The 18,995-nt window shown below is 41.1% G+C and overlaps 1 protein-coding gene across 3 annotated transcripts in view; it reads left to right on the forward strand.

Annotated features, from left to right (window-relative positions):
- Positions 1-18,995, forward strand: part of MARCHF3 (membrane associated ring-CH-type finger 3) — a 146,535-nt gene that overhangs the window by 60,896 nt on the left and 66,644 nt on the right. Inside the window, exon 2 of one of the 3 annotated variants that reach the window (XM_030566276.1) lies at positions 9,164-9,218. The exons of the other annotated variants lie outside the window; for them this stretch is intronic. The gene's annotated coding sequence lies outside the window, so the exon portion shown is untranslated. The remainder of the gene's footprint in view (positions 1-9,163; positions 9,219-18,995) is intronic. 3 annotated transcript variants of the gene reach the window in all.

The following is an 18,995-nucleotide window of genomic DNA, read 5'->3' on the forward strand; positions in this document are numbered from 1 at the left end:
CTCCTTTACTTTAACCCTGCACTGCACCGCGTCCCGGTCATGGCCCCTTTCCAGCATGGCCCTTGATATCTGCCCATAGGTATCGTAATTCCTACGGCTGGAGCGCAGCTGTGACTGCACAGCTTCCTCACCCCAAACACTGATGAGGTCCATCAACTTGCCATTGCTCCATGCTGGGGCTCGTTTGGCGTGTGGAGGCATGGTCACCTGGAAAGATTCACTGATTGATTGCACTCCACACCTGGCTGAGCAAACAGGAAGGGGATTTTAAAAATTCCCGGGGCATTTAAAGGGCGTGTCACCTGAGGCCAGGGCAGTAGAGTGCAAATTAATGAGCAGAATGGCTGAACAGGCATTCTGGGATACCTCCGAATACCCCGGAGGCCAATTACAGCGCTTTTGGTGGCCACAGTTAAGGAGCAGTGCTGCATCACCAGCATTGCAATCTTTATACCAGAGGCAGAGCAGGAGTACAACCAGTGCTGCAGCCAGGGAGATGCAGCACTGTATGTGCCTTCCAAATGTGGACGGTGAATAAGTTGCAGCGCTGGTGGTGGGTTTACAGCGCTGCAACTCTCCAGTGTAGCCATGAAGTTGACCATGCAGCTGAGATTTTTAACCTGGCAGTAGGAATTTATCCCTGAAGTCACTCTCCCCACCACTCTTGAACATAATTGCCACCAAAACTAAATGTCCAAACTTCTGTCAAAGGTTCCAGAAATGCTCAGTGTTGTGTTGCTTACTGTGCAATAATCATGGTGGAGTCACCATGCAGAAGTCACTATAGAAGGAAAGAAAATTTAACTAATCCTTCTAAGGCAATATGAGCCCATCCTCTGGCAATACTGAATGCTTCTTGGGAAGAGCCAAGCATTCTCAGCTCCTACTCACCCCACATTTTCCCCTTAGAAACCAAAGTAAAAACTCCCATTAACGTCAATGACAGCAGGATTGGTTGCACTGACTTCAACTCTTTTTAAAGGTACTCAGCATTCCTTGGGAGGTGTTTATCACTATAGTGGATGGATATCCAGGTTGGTGTTCTCTAGTTTTTAAGAGGCACCGGATTATTTTACTGATTATAAACAAGCGTTTGCTATCGGTTTTAACCATCTCTAAAGCACTCTTCGCTGTTTAAGTACTACTGAAATTATTGCAGTCAGTACAGCAAGGGAACACAGAGCTGGATTTTATTTAGTCTCTTACATGATCAGCTAAAGTGTTAGCTGAATTCTTATTGCAGGCCTTACCTTTTATGGAGACATGGTAGGGAATCTGCCACTCCCCCACCATACAAATTTGGTTTTTTTTTAAATGCAGTATCTGCCTCAAGATTGGAACATGCAACCTGCGACAGAGTTTGAGTTTAGCTCACAGATTTAAAGTAAACTTGCAAAGGGGTTCATAAGTTTTGCAACATTGTAACTACATGTGCACACTAGATTTTAAAAAGCTTTAAATATTTTGACACAAAATAGTAAGACAACCATATGAAGACAAACAAAGTTTACTGGTAAAAACGAGGAGTCCTTGTGTCACAAGGAATCCTCATCTGTTTTTACTGATACAGACTAACAAGGCTACCATACTGAAAAGTTTACTGGATTCACCTAGTTGAGAGTTAGTACATAGCACAACAGCCTTGGATACTCTACAAATAATACTAATAACTCTGAAATTAGAGTTTAAGCAACTAAACTTGGGCGCTAACTGCCATATAAAACATAATACAACGAGAGTCTCTTCTTTTTCCCATTTAAAGCAGACTAGAGACAAGAGACTATAGTACATAAACAGGGGAGCAAAAGATAACAATGAGCTGATTCAGATCACCATAAGTGATCACATAACACCGGCAATGAAATCCTGGTCCTGTGGAAATTAATGGCACACCTTCCATTGACTTCAGTGGAGCGGAGTGTTACTCCAAATGCCTATTGTAGGCATTTTCTAGGTATCATGGCAGAAATGCATTGTAAGGAGGGATCTGAAGGAAGACAATGTGGTGGTTTTGTGCCTTTTTACAGGGATCTAATCCTTATGAGCAGCATGGGAAATTCCCACAAACATTTCTGCACAATTTTGGTGAATGGACAATGAAGTCTGCTATCACTGGCAGAGTGGATGTGGGGGTTGATGTCAGAATACCATGTAAGAGATAAGGGTGGGGATAGGCCACAGAAGGGTCTTAAAAGTTAAGAAAGATAGTTTGTGTGATGGCATTGCAGAAGGGGGACAGAATAGAGGTATGCAAAGAAGGGGTGATGCAGTAGAAGCAACGAACCAGGAATGCAAATCATTGTGGCAGAGTTTTGAATGGCTATAAGTAGGGCAAAATGTTTGTTTGTTTGTTTTTTAAGTGCAAAGAGGAGGATGTTGCAGTTATAGAAATGCAACATGAGGAGGGCTTGGATGGAAACTTAAGTTGGGTGGGTGGAGAGGCTGATCTTAGCAACATGGAGTATGAAGCAGCAACAAGATTGAGACTGTCTCACTGCACAGAGAAAGGAAAGAGTCAGAACAACACCCAGATTATGAGCCTGAGTGACAGGGAAGAAGGTGGGGCTGTCTACAAGGACTGAAGAAAAGGGGGACAGAACGCGCAGGAGGGAATGAGAAGCTTAGTTTTGGCCATTGAGTCAGCGATGACCATTTATAGTAGTAATGTCAGAATATAATATCAGCTCAGACTATTTTAAATGAGTGGAACAAATGCCTGGCACCTTGCATTTCCCCCTCTCACACATCTGTGCACATGGGGAGGGCTATAAGAAGATCTACTTGGAGAGACTGGATGAGATGTATATTTGGGGAAGGTGGTAGTCCCTGCCTACCTTCTGAGTGCTGGATTGATCACCAGGCTGGGAAACTTTTTGTTTGTTCCTCTTTTGCTTATGTTACCTTTCTTGGTGTGTATTTTATAAAAAACTCTGCTGCTGAATGCATCTCACTGCCTGTTGCTGGGTCTTGTTTCTACTCGCTCACCCTACTGGTTTACAGTCACATTGATTTCTCAACCATGGGGGCTCTAAAAAGTGGTTATTTTTTAGGTGTTATTCACCTCCAGTACTGGTGGGTCAGTCCAACGGCAGTAGGTAATGCTGAGCTAACAGATTCCCTTCAACTTGAAAAAGACTTTGGCATCATGTAAGTCTTGCACTTCGTATTGTATTTTTATTGTAATGTGTCTTGGGATACAATTATTTAAAAAATAAAAATAGTACTTCTGTTAATTGCAGCCTTTGTGGAAAAGCAAAAATAAATACTGATATATGTAAACAGGTCAAATACTATTCCTGATAAATACATACATGTAGCTAATTTTTTTTTTTAAAGGAGGTTGTAAGAATAAAAAAAGTCAAAGAGAGACTGCTTAGTGGGCATCACACTGTAGTGATGGCTTAAGCCACTGACAGATTTTACCTCCAAACATAAATAGCACTTATTAATAATAACAATAGCTTACAAGTCTTATCAACAAGGGAGCAAAGTTAGTACTCTCCACCAGGAAGGCAATATAGGAGAAGTAACGCCGATAAGTTAACTCTTGTATCTACACTCTCAAATCACAAGCATGTGTTGGAATAGCCAAACAGAATGCATTGTATTTACATAGGATTTTTTATCCAAGGACTCCAAAATGTGTGGGTTTTTTCCCCTAGAATTAGGGTCAAATCATATCCCATTTGGGGGAAAAAACTGTGGTAGGGCCCATAAACTGGTAGTATTTCCTATTTAGTATACTGCAGAAACGAGTGGGGAAATTAGTCCTCCCTCCCATATATAGAATGGTCAAGAATATGGCCTCAAAAGGCTATCACAGATATAGAAGGACATGAGCATTCCCTGGGAACTTGAGGTGTGTACACTGTCTGCGTTAGACTGTTGCCTGGGAAGGTGGTGGGAGCAGAAAGGCAGAGGGTGGGTTCTCTCTCATATCTAACTCTCCATGACAGCACAGGTCTCTCATCAGGAGGGGCCTATGCACATCTGAGGGAATGTTTTACACCGAGAGGCACCACTCAGGGTGATGACAATGTTATTTTCATGGCTTTCCCCCTACTGGTAGAAGAGGGCAGGTTAGTGGAGAGTGGTTACCACTATCCCCCCACCTATGTATTCCCTAAAACTGCAAAATCTCAGACCTGTGGAGTTTCAGGGAAAAAGACTTGATGCTGCTATTGCCCTGTCCTTCACACTTTTGTTTTCAATAAATTAATGTGAACCATTTAGTTTAGATTTGCAACTTCTTCATGAAATAGATATTATCATCCTCATCTTATAGATGGAGAACTTGAGGTACAGGGATGCTAAATGACTAGCTGAAGGTAACAAAGCAGGTTTGGTGGCAGGGCCAAGTCTGATCTAACCACCGGAAGGCACTTCCACGTGTGCAGTACTAACACTTTTCAAGGCACAACAATAGTTTAACAACTTGAATCACAAGACTAAGTTAAAACAAGAACTAGTGATCAGACCAGTCACCATCACCTCTTCCATGATAACCATCAACTGATTCCTCCAGCTGCAAAGAGAAAGACTAAGTTATAGCAATAAGTCAAGGAGGCTGAAGGTGACACTATCCTGCCTTATCCAATAACCCATCTTTTCCAAAACAGAAACAGAAGCAAAGTATACGCCATTTTAATGTGACCAAAAATCCTAGCTTCTTCCACTTCCAATTTTAGTTATGAGAAATTCTAAGCAGGGTTTGGGGAAAAGAAGCACAAGACAATTTGGCTCCATAAAAAATGCTTCCCCATCTTTCTCTTATCTATTTTCTGATTTTAAAAAGATGCTAATTTACAGCAGTTAGCCAATGAACACAAATGGTCATTTTTTCTGCATAGCAAGAAAAATGTCTAGTGAGTCTGCATATGGAACTCCCAATTACCTTAGTGGAAGTTCCATCCCAGAGCAGTAGCAGAATTCAGTACTGTGTATGTGTAAACACAGCACAAAATAAATGTGCTGATCCTAAAACTCATCCATTAAATGCATAAAAAATCCAGCTACTTCATTATTTGTATTACAGTAGCATCTAGGAGGCACCAAACTGAGAGCAAGAAATCTAAATAGACAGAGGAATAAGAAGAAACCGAGGCATAAAAGTGAAGTGAGCTGCCCAGGGTCACACAAGATGTGTAGCAGATCTAAGAATAGAACCCAACCCTTCTGAATTCAGAAGTTCAGTGCCCTTTCTACTCTTCTCCCCTGTTTATAGTGAACTCTCTACATATACATATAATTAATGAGTATCTTGTCCTGCCAAACAATTGCATCTCTTCAAAAGTCAGATCAAATCTGAACATACACAAACATATAGCAGAGAGCAAGAGAGCTAAAATTAGATAGGATATTTGTCTACCAAATATTCTCTCTCATATGCCAGTTGGAAAGTACTTCTGGAAAATTATAGGCATGAAACCAATGCTGTAATTTGTTAAAAGATTGACAAAGGGATGATGAGCAAGAAAATCCCCTTTTTGATTAATTAAAAGCCATTCTGCATATATCGTACTGGGTATGTCTACACTATGAAATTAGGTCAATTTTATAAAAGTCGATTTTTAGAAATCAATTATATAGTCGATTGCATATGTCCACACTAAGTGCATTAAGTTGGTGGAGTGCATCCTCACTACCATGGCTAGCATGGACTTATGGAGCGGTGCACTGTGGCTAGCTATTCCACAGTTCCCGCAGTCTCTGCAGCCCATTGGAATTCTGGGTTAAGCTCCCAATGCCTGATGGGGAAAAAACATGTCGTGGGTGATTTTGGGTACGTGTCGTCAGTTGCCCCTCCCTCTGTGAAAGCAACAGCAGACAATCATTTCATGCCTTTTTTCCTGGGTTACCCATGCAGATGCCATACCACAGCAAGCATGGAGCCCGCTCAGCTCACTGTCACTGCTGCTGTTGTGGGAAAATCTACTGTGGGGGCTGTTGTGATCCAAGAAGCCAATGCAATCATTGATGTTCAAGGGTAGTGACACTGGGAAACGTGTGGGCCTTTTTAGATTTTAGGTGCATTATATTCCTGTCCTTCATCACTGGTGAAGAAGTCTTGCAGCTGTACATTCTAGTCTGGTCGGTGCTGTAACACCTCATAGCTCTTCTGTGGTTGACGCATGTAATAGCTCCAGGGCTCTTGCTCTTTTGCCTTGGCCAAGGTACCTTGTCCAACCTGGACCTCCAAGGATTTGACACAGAAGCACCTGCAGCAGCTGGCATTGCTACACAGCAGCAGCTCCTTGCCTTTGCAGCAGATGGTGCAGTAGGACTGCTAACCATCATCATCCACCACTTCCGCTGCAACTCTGCTCTCCTGCTCCCCAGCGATGAGCTTGGGGGATCCGTTCATGAAGCCTGGACAGTAGTAAAGAGCAGTTCAACTATAGGCTGAGCAAGTATAGAATGGTGATAGAATGTGCCTTTGGATGTTTAAAAGCTCGCTGGCGCTGTTGGTCAGACCTCAGTGCAACCAACATTCCCATTGTTATTGGTGCTTGCTGTGTGCTCCATAATGTCTGTCAGAGTAAGGGAGAGACGTTTATGGTGGGGTGGGAGGTGGAGGCAAATTGCCTGGCATCCAATTTTGAGCAGCAAGACACCAGAGTGATTAGAAGAGCACAGCAAGGCACTCTGCGCATCAGAGAGGCTTTGAAAACCAGTTTCATGATTGGCCAGGCTTCGGTGTGACAGTTGTGTGTGTTTCTCCTTGATGCAAACCCATCCCCTTTGTTGTTTTTAATTTGGTATAAGCCAACTACCCTCCCCCCTTCAAAATAAAGTAACTATTGTTTTGAAACCATGCATTATTTGTTTTTAATTTAAAAAAAAAAAAGAGAGAGAGAGAACTGATAAGGTATCCCGGGTGGGATAAGGTGGTGGGGAGGAGGGAAGACAAGGCCACATTGCTTATTGTAGCCACACTACAAGTCAAAACTGTTTGAATGACAGCCTTCTGTTGCTTGGGCCATCCTCTGGAGTGGAGTGGGTGGGTGCCTGGAGCCTCCCCCCTCGATTCCCCCTGCGTTCTTGGACACCTGGGTGAAGAGGCTATGGAACATGAGGAGGAGGATAGGTGATTATGCAGTGAATGCGGCAGGGGGCTGAGCTCTTGTTGGCTTTCCTGCGGCTCCAACAGATGCTTCATCATGTCCGTTCGCTCCCCCATTAGCCTCAGCATTGCATCCTGCCTCCGCTCTTCTCGCTCATTTAATTCTTTCCTGGCCTCTGCCACTGAATGCCTCCATGCATTAAGCTGTACCCTATCAGTGTGGGAGGACTGCATGAGCTCGGAAAACGTGCGTTTTTTTCGCCTTCTAACCTGTGATAATCTCAGGGATGGAGATGATCGTGGGAGTGTAGAAACATTCTACGCTCTACGATTCTGGGGAGACTGCATGGTCACCTGTGCTGCTGAGTTTGCCATGCTGACCAAACAGGAAATGAAATTCAAAAGTTCCAAGAATTTTTCCTGTGTACCTGGCTAGTGCATTGGAGTACAAAGTGCTGTCCAGAGTGGTCACAATGGAGCAGTCTGGGATAGCTCCCAGAGGCCAATACCATCAATTTGCGTCCAACTACCCCAAATTCAACCCAACAAAGTCGATTTTAGCACTACTCCCCTTGCCAGGGAGTACAGAAGTCGATTTTAAGAGCCCTTTAGGTTGACGGAACGGGATTAGTTGTGTGGACACATTCATTTTTAAATTGACCTAACACAGCTAAATTCGACCTAACCCCATAGTATAGACCAGGCTACTGTTAAGTCTGCATCTAACATCAGCCTTTTTTAATGAGATTGAGATTTGCAGCTACTGCAGCTGATGGTTCATTTCAGATCCTGACCATTGCTGAAGTAGTGGCACTTTAGAATGGAAAAGAAAAAAAAATTAATACTTGCTGAAATTAATTAGTGACTGTGGCCCTGATCCTACAATGAACACTGTATGGGCACCTGTGCAGAGATCACTGCATGATCAGGGCCTAAAAGAGAAACATTCTAAATGTACTTTTTTGGCTGTGGGTTTGTTTACATAAGAGGGTTTTACCAGTTATTCCAATATCGTTATCAGTTTTAAATCTCCTCTCCCTTTGAGAACATTATTATAGTGGAGAAGTGACTTTTTTGGTTTAGCTTTAACCCTTTCTCTTATGACAAACTAAACTGGAAGAAGCCACTCGTACCAGAGTTAATGTCTACATGGGCGGAAGGGTGAGATATACCTTTCTAGCTTTATCAGGTTACATTTACGCATTTTGTTCTACCAAAAATCTTTCCTCTGTCAACAAGGCGTGTGTGTGTATATCTATCTATCTATCTATCTATCTATCTATCTATCTATCTATCACAGAAAGCTACTTTGAAATAATTGCTGGAGACATCTAGTCAGGCTAACTCAGCATCATGAATAGAGCAGATATGTATGTATAGCATTATAGGTTTCATAGATGTAATGGCATTTACTCGTTGGAATGAGTGTTAGCTCATTGAACTGAATACTGTATCTCAGGATCAATGTGACTTTTTGCTTTGAGGTGAAAAGGCAAAGCTGATAATTCCCACTCCATTTCATTTAATGGAATTATGAGCTTTTTTTTTAGCAGACTTCAGTAACTGAAAAGACTTGTTAACATGACCTCTAATTACTTGTAAGTTGTCATTTTAACACTGTATCTGATAAGGAGAAAATAATCAGAAATTATTTGGGGGCATGTTATTCAAGAAGTAACTTGGAACTGAAAAGTCATTGTAATTCTTGTTGTTTCACAAAGATCCCAAGCTCCAGAGATGCTGGAACAATTTGTATAGTGGGAGTGCTGAGAGTCATTGAACCTAACCGTAAACCCTGAATATAGTGGAAACCACTTCAAGCCAGGGGGTATGGCAGCACCCCTGGATCCAGCACCTATGCCAAGCACATTTGTTTTGAAGAAAAAAAAACTAACTATAGAAAATAATTTATATTAATTATAAAAATGTGATTATTAAAAATCAGTCAATCTCTGAACAGCAGTTAGTACTGATTAATCATCATGACTGACATTACTAAAGGAGAGTCAAAAATATACTTGGTTTAAGAACATTTGTCTTGTGAAATGTATATGTCTAGGTTTCTGTCTTTGATTCCTTTTCTTTCTCCATTATTTCCAGATCCCTGGTAAGGGATCCACCAATTTTGCTACCAAAAAGGAGGCCTCTTAGTCAGGTATGTACACAATAGCAGTCAGCCACAATAGCAGTTATCTTGGTACCACATATCACTTTCTTCCTCTAACTTTTCACCATTGTGTTACTTTTCAAAATAATGCCATGAATTACTTTTGCAAACGTATTTCAGTTTACGGAATGTTCACAAGCTATTTCCCCCAACTCACTGTTGTCCTAAGAAACATGGCACTGTTTCTGCTCTCAGACTGGATGACTCCCATACCCTCAAAGAGCTTTGAAGATGGCCCCATGACCACTTTTAGCCTCAGATGGAGTGGCACAGACTTCCCTCAGATTTTTTCTGAAGACCAAACTGGACCAAATTGGGCCAAACTGTCAAGGGGCATGCTTGCTATGTTCTGTTCAGATGCAGTTCTCTCAGAGATGAGAGAATCTTGGATTTGGTAATCTTTTCAGTGATATAGGACGGGGCCCATTGCATTCGGAGGAACTTGGATCTGACATTGGATGAAGGCGGTCTTGGTAGGTTAAATATTATTTTACCAGCTCTGCATCTAATGAAAAAGTGTGAAAAAAGGGAAAAAAATTCATTCAGAATTTTCCATTTTTTTTAAAAATACATTTTTTAAAATGTGTGTGTATTTTGGGAACTTATTTTAAAATACCCCAACCTCCTTCATGATATGCAGGTTATTAGTTTCCTACCACTAGGAGTCCCACATTGGTTCTGTCTATGGAACTGCACATCAGATGAATGAATTTGACAGAGTTCATTTTCAAGGTGTGGGCTCTTATGCATCTGAGGCAAACAACAAGACTATTCCACTTCTCTTCACTCTCTTTGTGCTTGTGATCTACCAAGTAGCCTGCAGGAGTGAACTGTGCCAATACAGTACTGTTGGAGTCATCTAACCATTACAGTGTCACAAGTCAGGCACCTCGGCTGAGATCAGCTCATGAAAAATGTTTCTCTCTCTCCGGACTGCTGTTTCTCTGATCTGTGGGAGTGAGAGTCTCAGATGACTGACCATCAGAGAAACAGGCACATGTGAAGTAAAAGGAACAGGCAGAAAGTGCCCATTATTTGATCCCTGCAGGGGAATGGATCTCTTTGTACTGTATCTTCCAATGACTGTCAGGTGAGAAAATCCTGGACATTTTGAGTACTTACATCTGGATTTTGTTTCGTTGTACTGCTGGATTCTGAGAGCAGAACAGTTTTTTCCTAACCGACTTGGCTACAAATATTAGTCTAAAAGTTGACACATTCAGTACAACAGGATTTTGGGTTGGGAGAACATGAGATAGGCCTACGAGCAATCCGTACAGGGTTGGCAATTTCCAGGAGGTTAGGGAAATGGGCTAGGCCAAGTGATTAATCCCTACAGGTTGGGATGGATGCCTGAAGGGCCTTATAGAGCTTGATAATCAAGTGTTAATTCTAAGCCTGGTTTTTAGAAAGAGACAGTTTAGGAAAATAGCAGCAGCAAAGAGCCAATCGTCTCCTTCACTCCTTCCGACTTCCTGAGAGAGGGAAGGGCAGAGATGGCTGTCACAGTTCCAGGCACTGTATCTGTATTCCTCTGTAGTCCTTAAGAGGGCACTTCCTTTAAGTTCCCAGCTCCTCAGCCATCACCTTTCTTGAGTAGAGATGTGAGTCTCTTTCCCTCATGACCAGAGTTTTTCTGGGTGGCACAGTTCCCTGCCTACACTGAAATAACCCCAGCAACTCAGACTGCCTAAACAGCATCTGCTCTGTTTTCTCACCAAAGGCTATGAATAGCTGTAATTGCCAGCAGTCACAAGTTACTACTTTAAAAACAAGCACATTTATTCTTAAGGTAAAAGCATGACAGAGAAAATGTATTTAAAACAATAAAAGTTCCTAGATGCATGCTAAAAGCTTCCACCAGTCTTATGGGGCCTAAGCAGCCAAAATCCTTCTCAGGGAGGATTAGGGCCTCCCTTTGACAGATAGTCCTGTCCATTTGCTGGATCAGAAAGCAGGCCACAAGTCATTTTAAACCCATGCTATTTATCTGAGTTGAGTCCTTTTGTTTGTCTGTTGGTCTCTGGAAAATCCAGTTTGAACTGGTATATGCGAGCCTCTCTATGTGGTGGTCCTTCTCCAGAGGTGTTACAGTCAGAGAGAATTTGCCTGATCACTCCCCTCACTGTTCATAGTTCATGGAAGAGCTATGGTCACCATCCCCATGGAATTACATATAATCCATGGCCCACAGTGATACATAAATTTAACACAGTAAGATCTCCCAGTGGAGTTGCAGGAATTTGCCATATCTGTTACAATGGCCACTGGCGCTGTTTGGCCCAGCCTTTAAATGCTTGATGCTGGAGAAAGCTGCAACACAGATAAATTCCTCCCATGGGGGTTATAGGGGGAATCCCTTTTGATACATATGACCGTTGTCTTTGCCTGCATTCTGGTGTAATGCTACCCACACTTCAGAACAACTGTGATAGGTATACTTAATAGGAAATAAATCCATAAAATAAATATTGCAAGTATGGTCTGCATGGAAATACTGTGATGGAAAAACCAAGTGAAAGTGGCTGGTGTGTTTTTTGTTTGATTGTTGTTTTTTTGGTCATCAGCAGTAACACAAATTTGTGCCTACTGACATGCAAGCCCCACCTAGGGTGGGTCAGAGGACTCAAGCAATTGCCTTGAGACCTTAATAGCCCAAAGTAGTTTATTATTAAATGAAAACAAAGTACTTGAAGTTATTGCAGTGAAAAAACAAAATATTCTACTGTTGGCAGTTTATAAATAAAGGGGAAAATCACCACATCACACTTGTGATGGGATTATATCCTGCATTTTAAACTTTATCTTGTGATCAGGATGCAGCATTGAGTGATAACTGCTGCTCTTGTTATGGCTGTCTTCAGAATTTCCTCCAGACAGGCTCCTGTGGAGGGGCAATATTTACAGCTAGTGCTTTGGCAATAAAGAATCACATGCCTTGATGCACTGCTGCAGGAACTCATGATTCAGGGTGGGGGGGGGGAAGCGAGGGAGCAGAGAAACAGCTGCTAGGGATAAGGTCTGGGCACAGACAAGGCTGGGATACTAGCAGTGATAGATGAAGGGCTTTTTTATTTTTAATAGTAACTGCAGTTGTTTGCCCTTTGTACTGATTTTTTCTTAAATAAAAATTTAAAAAAATGTCCAGTATACCTGTAGTAGGATTCTTAAAAACAGATGTGTGATTCTGAGTTTTGTTATCTCTCATTTGGGGTGTAAAGTTGCACACTCAGACATGGAGAACCTTGTATTTGGATAACCTTTGAACAAAGCCTGAGTGAAGATCATCAATGTTCATCAGTTATGACAGAGTGAACATGCTGAAACGCTTCCTCTAAACTGTCGTTAGCAAAGTGGGGGAAGGTGCGTTAACACAGAAGCTTCAGTTTAGTTTTCACTTAAAATGCAAGATATATTTTTCTTTCTTCATCATCAAAATAGGTCTCTAGTGTCCTAATTCCAAGTCTAGTTGAATGCTTACCTCTGGAGAGACAAATGAGAGGATGAGGTCACAGCTGCTGTAGCCTGTATCGTTTCAGCAGAGCATTAGCCCAGTGAGAAAGTTCACTTTGCCTTGGCTTAATTGTGAGTCGTCTTTGAAATGTTAATCTTACTTTAATCAGAAGAGATGTGTTTAGGGCCTGGTCTCCAGCTAGTGTAAGTCTGTGTAGCTCCACTGAAGTCAATGAAGCTACATTGATTTACATCGAGACCTGGCCAATAATTTCATTCTGTTAGTATTAATGTTGGTACCGTGCTTTGAAAAGATAAGTCACAGTGTAAGGACTAAGTATTCTTTCTCACTCATAATGTTGCACTAGCAGCTACAATTGACAGATAAAGATTATGGGTTTTGTAGTTTAGTGGTGGGTTTGCCAGTAGTGACAAACAAAATGAGTATATCCTATCTTTGTCACATTAAGATATTGGAGAGCAGTGTTTTCTCATTGCTAGATGCACGAGAAGCCCCGGTTAGTTGAAAACTGGAAGATTGCTGCTCTCATAGGTAGCTCAGGGGAAGGTATTGGTTTTCTGAAGTTTTTTTTTTTTAAATCACAACAGTGGCACAAGATAAGTGTTGTTTGTTTATCAGCCTTAGGCTCTTCGTGAAAGAATCAAATTATCTACAAAATGTTGTGAAATAACGGTAGAAATAGTTTGGGCATGTCTACACTTAAAATGCTACAGCAGCACAGCTGGACCACAATAGCCCCTCAGTGTAGACACTACATATGCTAACGGCAGGGGTTCTCCCATTGGTGTATGTAATCCACCTTCCCAAGAGGCATAATCAGGTTGGTGGACAAATTCTTCCATCAACCTAGCACTATCTACATGGGAACTTAGATGAGCTTAACATCATCAATCGGAGTGTGGATTTTTCATGCCCCTGACCAACAAAGTTAAACCACCTAAATTTCTAGTGTAGACCAGGCCTTAGTGTTTATGTCCAGATTTCGTAAGTGTACATGGCATGTCGTAAAGCTCCCAGTATTCAGAGTTGTCATATCGTTTTCAGACCAACATAAAAGTGCCACTGTCCCGTTGGATGTTGTGACCATTAAAGTAGCTTTTAGGAACTGTACCACCTAGAGCTCTTATCTCAGTATAGCAAAATAAATAATCCAGGTGCAGATGGAGCTGTCTGGAGAACTGTCTTCTCGAGTCCTGTTTCTAAAATTACTGAGTTAAACATTCTTAAACAGAATACTGCTATCTACATCATTCTTTTCTATAGCATGCATAGGCAATCAGTTTCTCACATAAATTTGTACATAAATTGATTTAAAAAAAAACAACCTATTTCTGAGGAGCATTTGTATTGGGACTACATAGTTTATATCTACATACCTACAGAATAGATTGCTGATGGAGACAAATCCTATCCCTACCTCATGCAGCAGAGCTGCAACAGTTTTGTTAGTACAAGACCCCTCCTCAGCCACAGGGGTGTTTTTCCTTATAAGAAGTGATCTACAATTTAGTCTTTGCTAAACCTGAATAACTGGTGTCTTCAATAGGGTGCACATCAATAGGGTTTTGAAGCTTCCCTCACTTACATAGCACAATAACAGAGTGACAGCTGCTGTGTTGCAGAGATACCCTAATCCTGCTTTTAAGAAGTGGGCGTAATTGCTGGCTGCAGTCTTTGAGGTGGTGGTGGTTTTTAAACTGTAACGTGTGTAGCATTAAGACATTTGGCTATTTCTCTGATGCCTGATATCCCAGTCTCATCCCAGCAAGTTATACGATATTAAGGTAGTTGAATGGATTACAGTTGATATTGAGAGTATGAAAGTGGAGTGTGGGGAGAGGCAAAAGTGAAAATGGCTCATTTGGTTTTATATCAGAGTATGTGACTAAAACAACAACTATGGTGAGACATCAGCTGTAAGGAAACTTACAGTCCTTCCAGTTTCTTTATAAGAAGTTTCAGAGAGTAGTGGTTATAGCCAGATAACTTTTCTATTGATTTCCAGTAGTTTCTCTCACTCAAGCTATCTGCACCCTTAAGTGAAAGATTACAGAGTCACAATGTTGTGACTCAAATTTTGTTATGTGACTGGATATTTTAGGTTTTTTATGTTAATAAATCCAAAGCAAACATGGGATTTGACCTGTAGGGCTATAAGAAAGTGCCCATTTTACCCGGGAATTACCCTTTTAACCTGGAATTGCAGTCAGCTGTCACCTGATAAACAATAGGTGCAGTAACCACCCTGTAGTTGCACAAGAAATTGACCAGATGATATTTTCCGCCTTCATGATTTTTTCCCCTTTGGACCCTTGCAATTTACGCACTTTCTCCTCTAAAGAATTATAGATTTCAGTTTTCCTTAAAACAAAATACAAGAAGATTTCATGGGAGACTAAATTGTTTAGTAAATTTATACCGGAATATGGTGCTTTCCACTGTAGTTTTGCTAATTCAATCCAGGTCATCAGTAACCAAAGACTGTCATCATCAGATGGTTGTGTCAGTAATTATGTTAGATGAGACAGGTGATTTCATTTCAGTTCCTAGTGGGCACTTGTTCACATCACATACCTGATAACTTAATTAGCATGCTTATTGAGCATTTCAGCAGGATCCAAAAATTTACTGGGAATGAAGACACCTCATGAGCAGGGCTGTCAAGCAACCATGTTTCACAAGCACTAAATCCACATAATTTTTCTAATTACATGAAAATTGGAAAATGTCATTTTGGAGAAGGACTCCATGTTGGTGAAAGACCTGAACAAGATTGTGTGAATCAGATTCTATTTCTAGTTGATTTAGTCACCACTCTGCATCAATAATTTTCATTTAGGGTTAGGAGTTAATTGGAGATGAGATTGTAGCATCATTGTATGTGTGACAAAGTAAATCAAATCACTAAGAAATATTTTACCCCAGAACCCCAAAGCACCCCAGATAAATTGACATGTATGAACAACAGATGACAATGCCCAAATGGTGTGAGAAGTATAGTTAACCAAGAGAAATTCAGCAGACTACTAAAATGCACTTATGGAGGAAAACAGATGATTGCAAAACAGTTTCCTCTTAAATACAAACTAAGATTTCACAAATTATGGATTGGGGGATTTCTGAAAGCCAAAAGTCAACCACTTAAACATAGCCAAAGATTGCAAGTGTAAACAAGGAGGAAGGGCATGTTCATGAGGCCTAATTCAAAACTAGAAGGTGGCTGGCCTGTAATTATCAAACTTGTGGGGTGAGGAAATAATACTTTTGGCAATAGAGAAGAAGTAGGGTGTACACTACCTGATGGAAAAAGTTATTATAATGGTCCCTCAAAACAAGGCAAAAAGGCATGCTTTCCTCCTGACTAAATAGAGGCCAGGGCAAGATTCAGTGTCTAGGTAAATTCAATATTCCATTAAACTCATAGAAAAAGATTAAGACAAAAAAAATAGTCTCAATTTTTGGGCTGCCATAATAAGATGGATCATCTGTACTGTCAGTTTTCGCCAGAGGTTTCAGAGATGTGAATTCAAGTCAAACAATATTATACAGCTACAAAAAATGCTAGTATTTTGGGGTGTATTAACAGAAGTGTTTGTATGTAAGACATGGGAGGGAATTGTCCCAATGTACTAAGCACTGGTAAGGCCTCAGCTGAAGTACTGTGTCCCAGTCCTGCTTTTGCAAATAGCTGCAGATTTGTACTAGTAGTAGCACAGAACCTTACTACACCCCACTTAATTGCCATGTGGGATCATCAGAATGACAATAGGGTACACTCAGGGAGTCTCCAGAACAGCTTAACATGGGGATGGATTTGTGCCTGGCTGGTTTACATTGTTATCCAGAGACATTCTTGAGGATCTGCATGGCCTCAAAGCAGGCTAACCCTGGCTGAATTTCCTAAAGGGATGGAGAGAGGACATATATCCCTCTTGCCCACAAAAAACTCTACTTTCTGGGGAAAAGAAGAGGATGAGGCTTGATGAATGAGCTTTACCCCTTTCAGAACTTACAGGACCAAAAACCCCCTTGACCATCCTCCAGTAGAAGGTTGTTCTTTACTTCACACCAGTGCCAGGTAATAGCTCTAGGGAAGCAGGATCTCTAGATGGGGAGGGATGGAAAGGACTAGGTGTGGCATAGAGAGTTGCAAGAGGCAGGGAAGTAATTTACATTAGTTTTTCCAGCCGTCCTCCTGCCCACTGCAACTAGAGATTGAGCCATTTTTTCCTTTATTTATTTTGCCCTTTTGCAACATGCTGACTCCCTCCCCCTACCCCCTTTATAGGTTTACCTGCCACAGAGCCAGCATCTGCAGCCAAGTTCTAGTGTTTTCACTCTCTAAATCCATGGATAATTTCTGCAGGGTTAATGAGGCTTTGCGATACACAGAATGGTGCACGCAGATGTGTTATCTGAGACTTAAATGGATCTATAAGAAGATATTGGTTTAAGAGAATAACTAAAGGAATTTCATAATGATCGTATCCTAAGACCTAATGGAACTTGATGGCCTTTGAATAATTTGGCCTAAGTCCCTTCCTCACATTTATAAAAGGAGAATGAATCTCAAGTAACAACCCAGATTTCCTTAATACATGGACATACAGAGAATAATTTGAGGTTAGTATGCATCTCTTTTTAGGGGCAGGAGATCAGCAAATTGTTTCTAAAATGTATAGTGCATTAAAAAGAAAATAATTTACATTCAGTATGCAACTGTTCCTGTGAAGCTCAGGAAGCTTGCGTTTAATGTGATCCTGTTAATGTCATTAATGTTTTGCTTTCAATTAGTGAAAAGGTAGCTTCTGTAAACACGGTTGGTTTGTGTGTGTGTGTGTGTGGTAAATTTCATAACTTTATATTAACCACAATTGTTTTGGATTTCTGTTAATCTTTTTAAAAGGTTGTAGAATGTAAACGTAAGTGAACCGTTTAAACAGTGTGAACTGTAGAGCATTTTCTGAGACATTTCATGCTGTTTCTTTCACCCTCAAATGAAAGGAGGACTTGAAAAGGAAATGTTCTAAAGCCAGGGTTGCCAGCTGCATCTCTCTTTAGCTGATCTTCATAATGGTTCCTTCTGGGGTTTAATTTGCTTTTTTTCATAAGCATCTGATATTGGCCGCTGTGGGAGACAGGATGCCAGGCTAGTGAGACCACTGATCTGAATTCCTATAACAGATGTTAGGCGATGCTCAGTATTTTTGTGGATACCTATCAGGTACCACAAAGGAACCAGGATCTGGCCATAGTTTGCCATTTTGAGAATTCCCAAGGCTAGGAGGGAGTTTTCCACTAGCATAAAGCTCCTGCACCAAATACCCCTCACCAAAGTAAGGGGCACAGTGAGGGTGGATGGGATGTGTCAGAAGTGGAAAGGAGGTGAGGCAAGGCAAAGCTATGTTACACCAGTCATCAGCTAATCCCATAGAAATCCTTTGCCGGTGGCATACATTAGAGCAGTCCCTAGCCTGCTCTAAATCATTGCATGTGAGGGCTGACACAGATGGCATAATGAGATCTGACAGCTTCTCAGTCCTGTACTAAGCAGAACATGGCAGATAAGATAATCTGCCCCAGAATGTTTATTTCTGGGTAGAAGTCAAAAGAACACTATCAGGTTGAAATTCATACTAAAATCCCCACTATACCAATCACACTCCCTTACATTTCATTCTAACAATAAATATATTTTTAAAAAATCTGACTGCCATTTTGTTATCTTTTGGCACCTCTCTCAGCGTAGATAATAAAAGTAAACTTCTCAAGTTTGTGTTTATTCGGCTTCTGGTAAGGTTTACTTCCTGCTTCTCATGATCTAGCACAATGCTGCAATATTTGGCTTGGAAGCATTGGAAGAGAATATTTAAATTCAGACAAGCCGTTTTCATTTAAACAGGTAATTAAAAGCAAGTTATTTTACTAAATTTTGTTAAAAATATCACCCCCCCATACCCCACATATAAAAGTTGGCCCTAATTTACTTAGCATTTGCCCTTCCAATGATTAATAATAGAAGACTACTTTAAAAGTATTCCATATAGCTTTGAGGCTTCCCATTATCACTGCCACTGTGCATGCTCGCTGCAGAAAACTACAAGCACATCCTCCCTGACTGCACCTTTGGCAGATGGGAGGAACAGCAATCTCCGATTTCCCCTCATATTGCCATGCACAGCAACACTAGCGGAGTCTAGGGACCAGCCAGCATGATCACGTTTTTAAATATAGAATCCTCTTAAATGCACTCTCTTTTTGGCATTAGGAACTATTTGTTATGAAAACAC

The sequence above is a fragment of the Gopherus evgoodei genome, chromosome 6, assembly GCF_007399415.2.
Source record: "Gopherus evgoodei ecotype Sinaloan lineage chromosome 6, rGopEvg1_v1.p, whole genome shotgun sequence".
NCBI classification, from domain to species: Eukaryota; Metazoa; Chordata; order Testudines; family Testudinidae; genus Gopherus; species Gopherus evgoodei.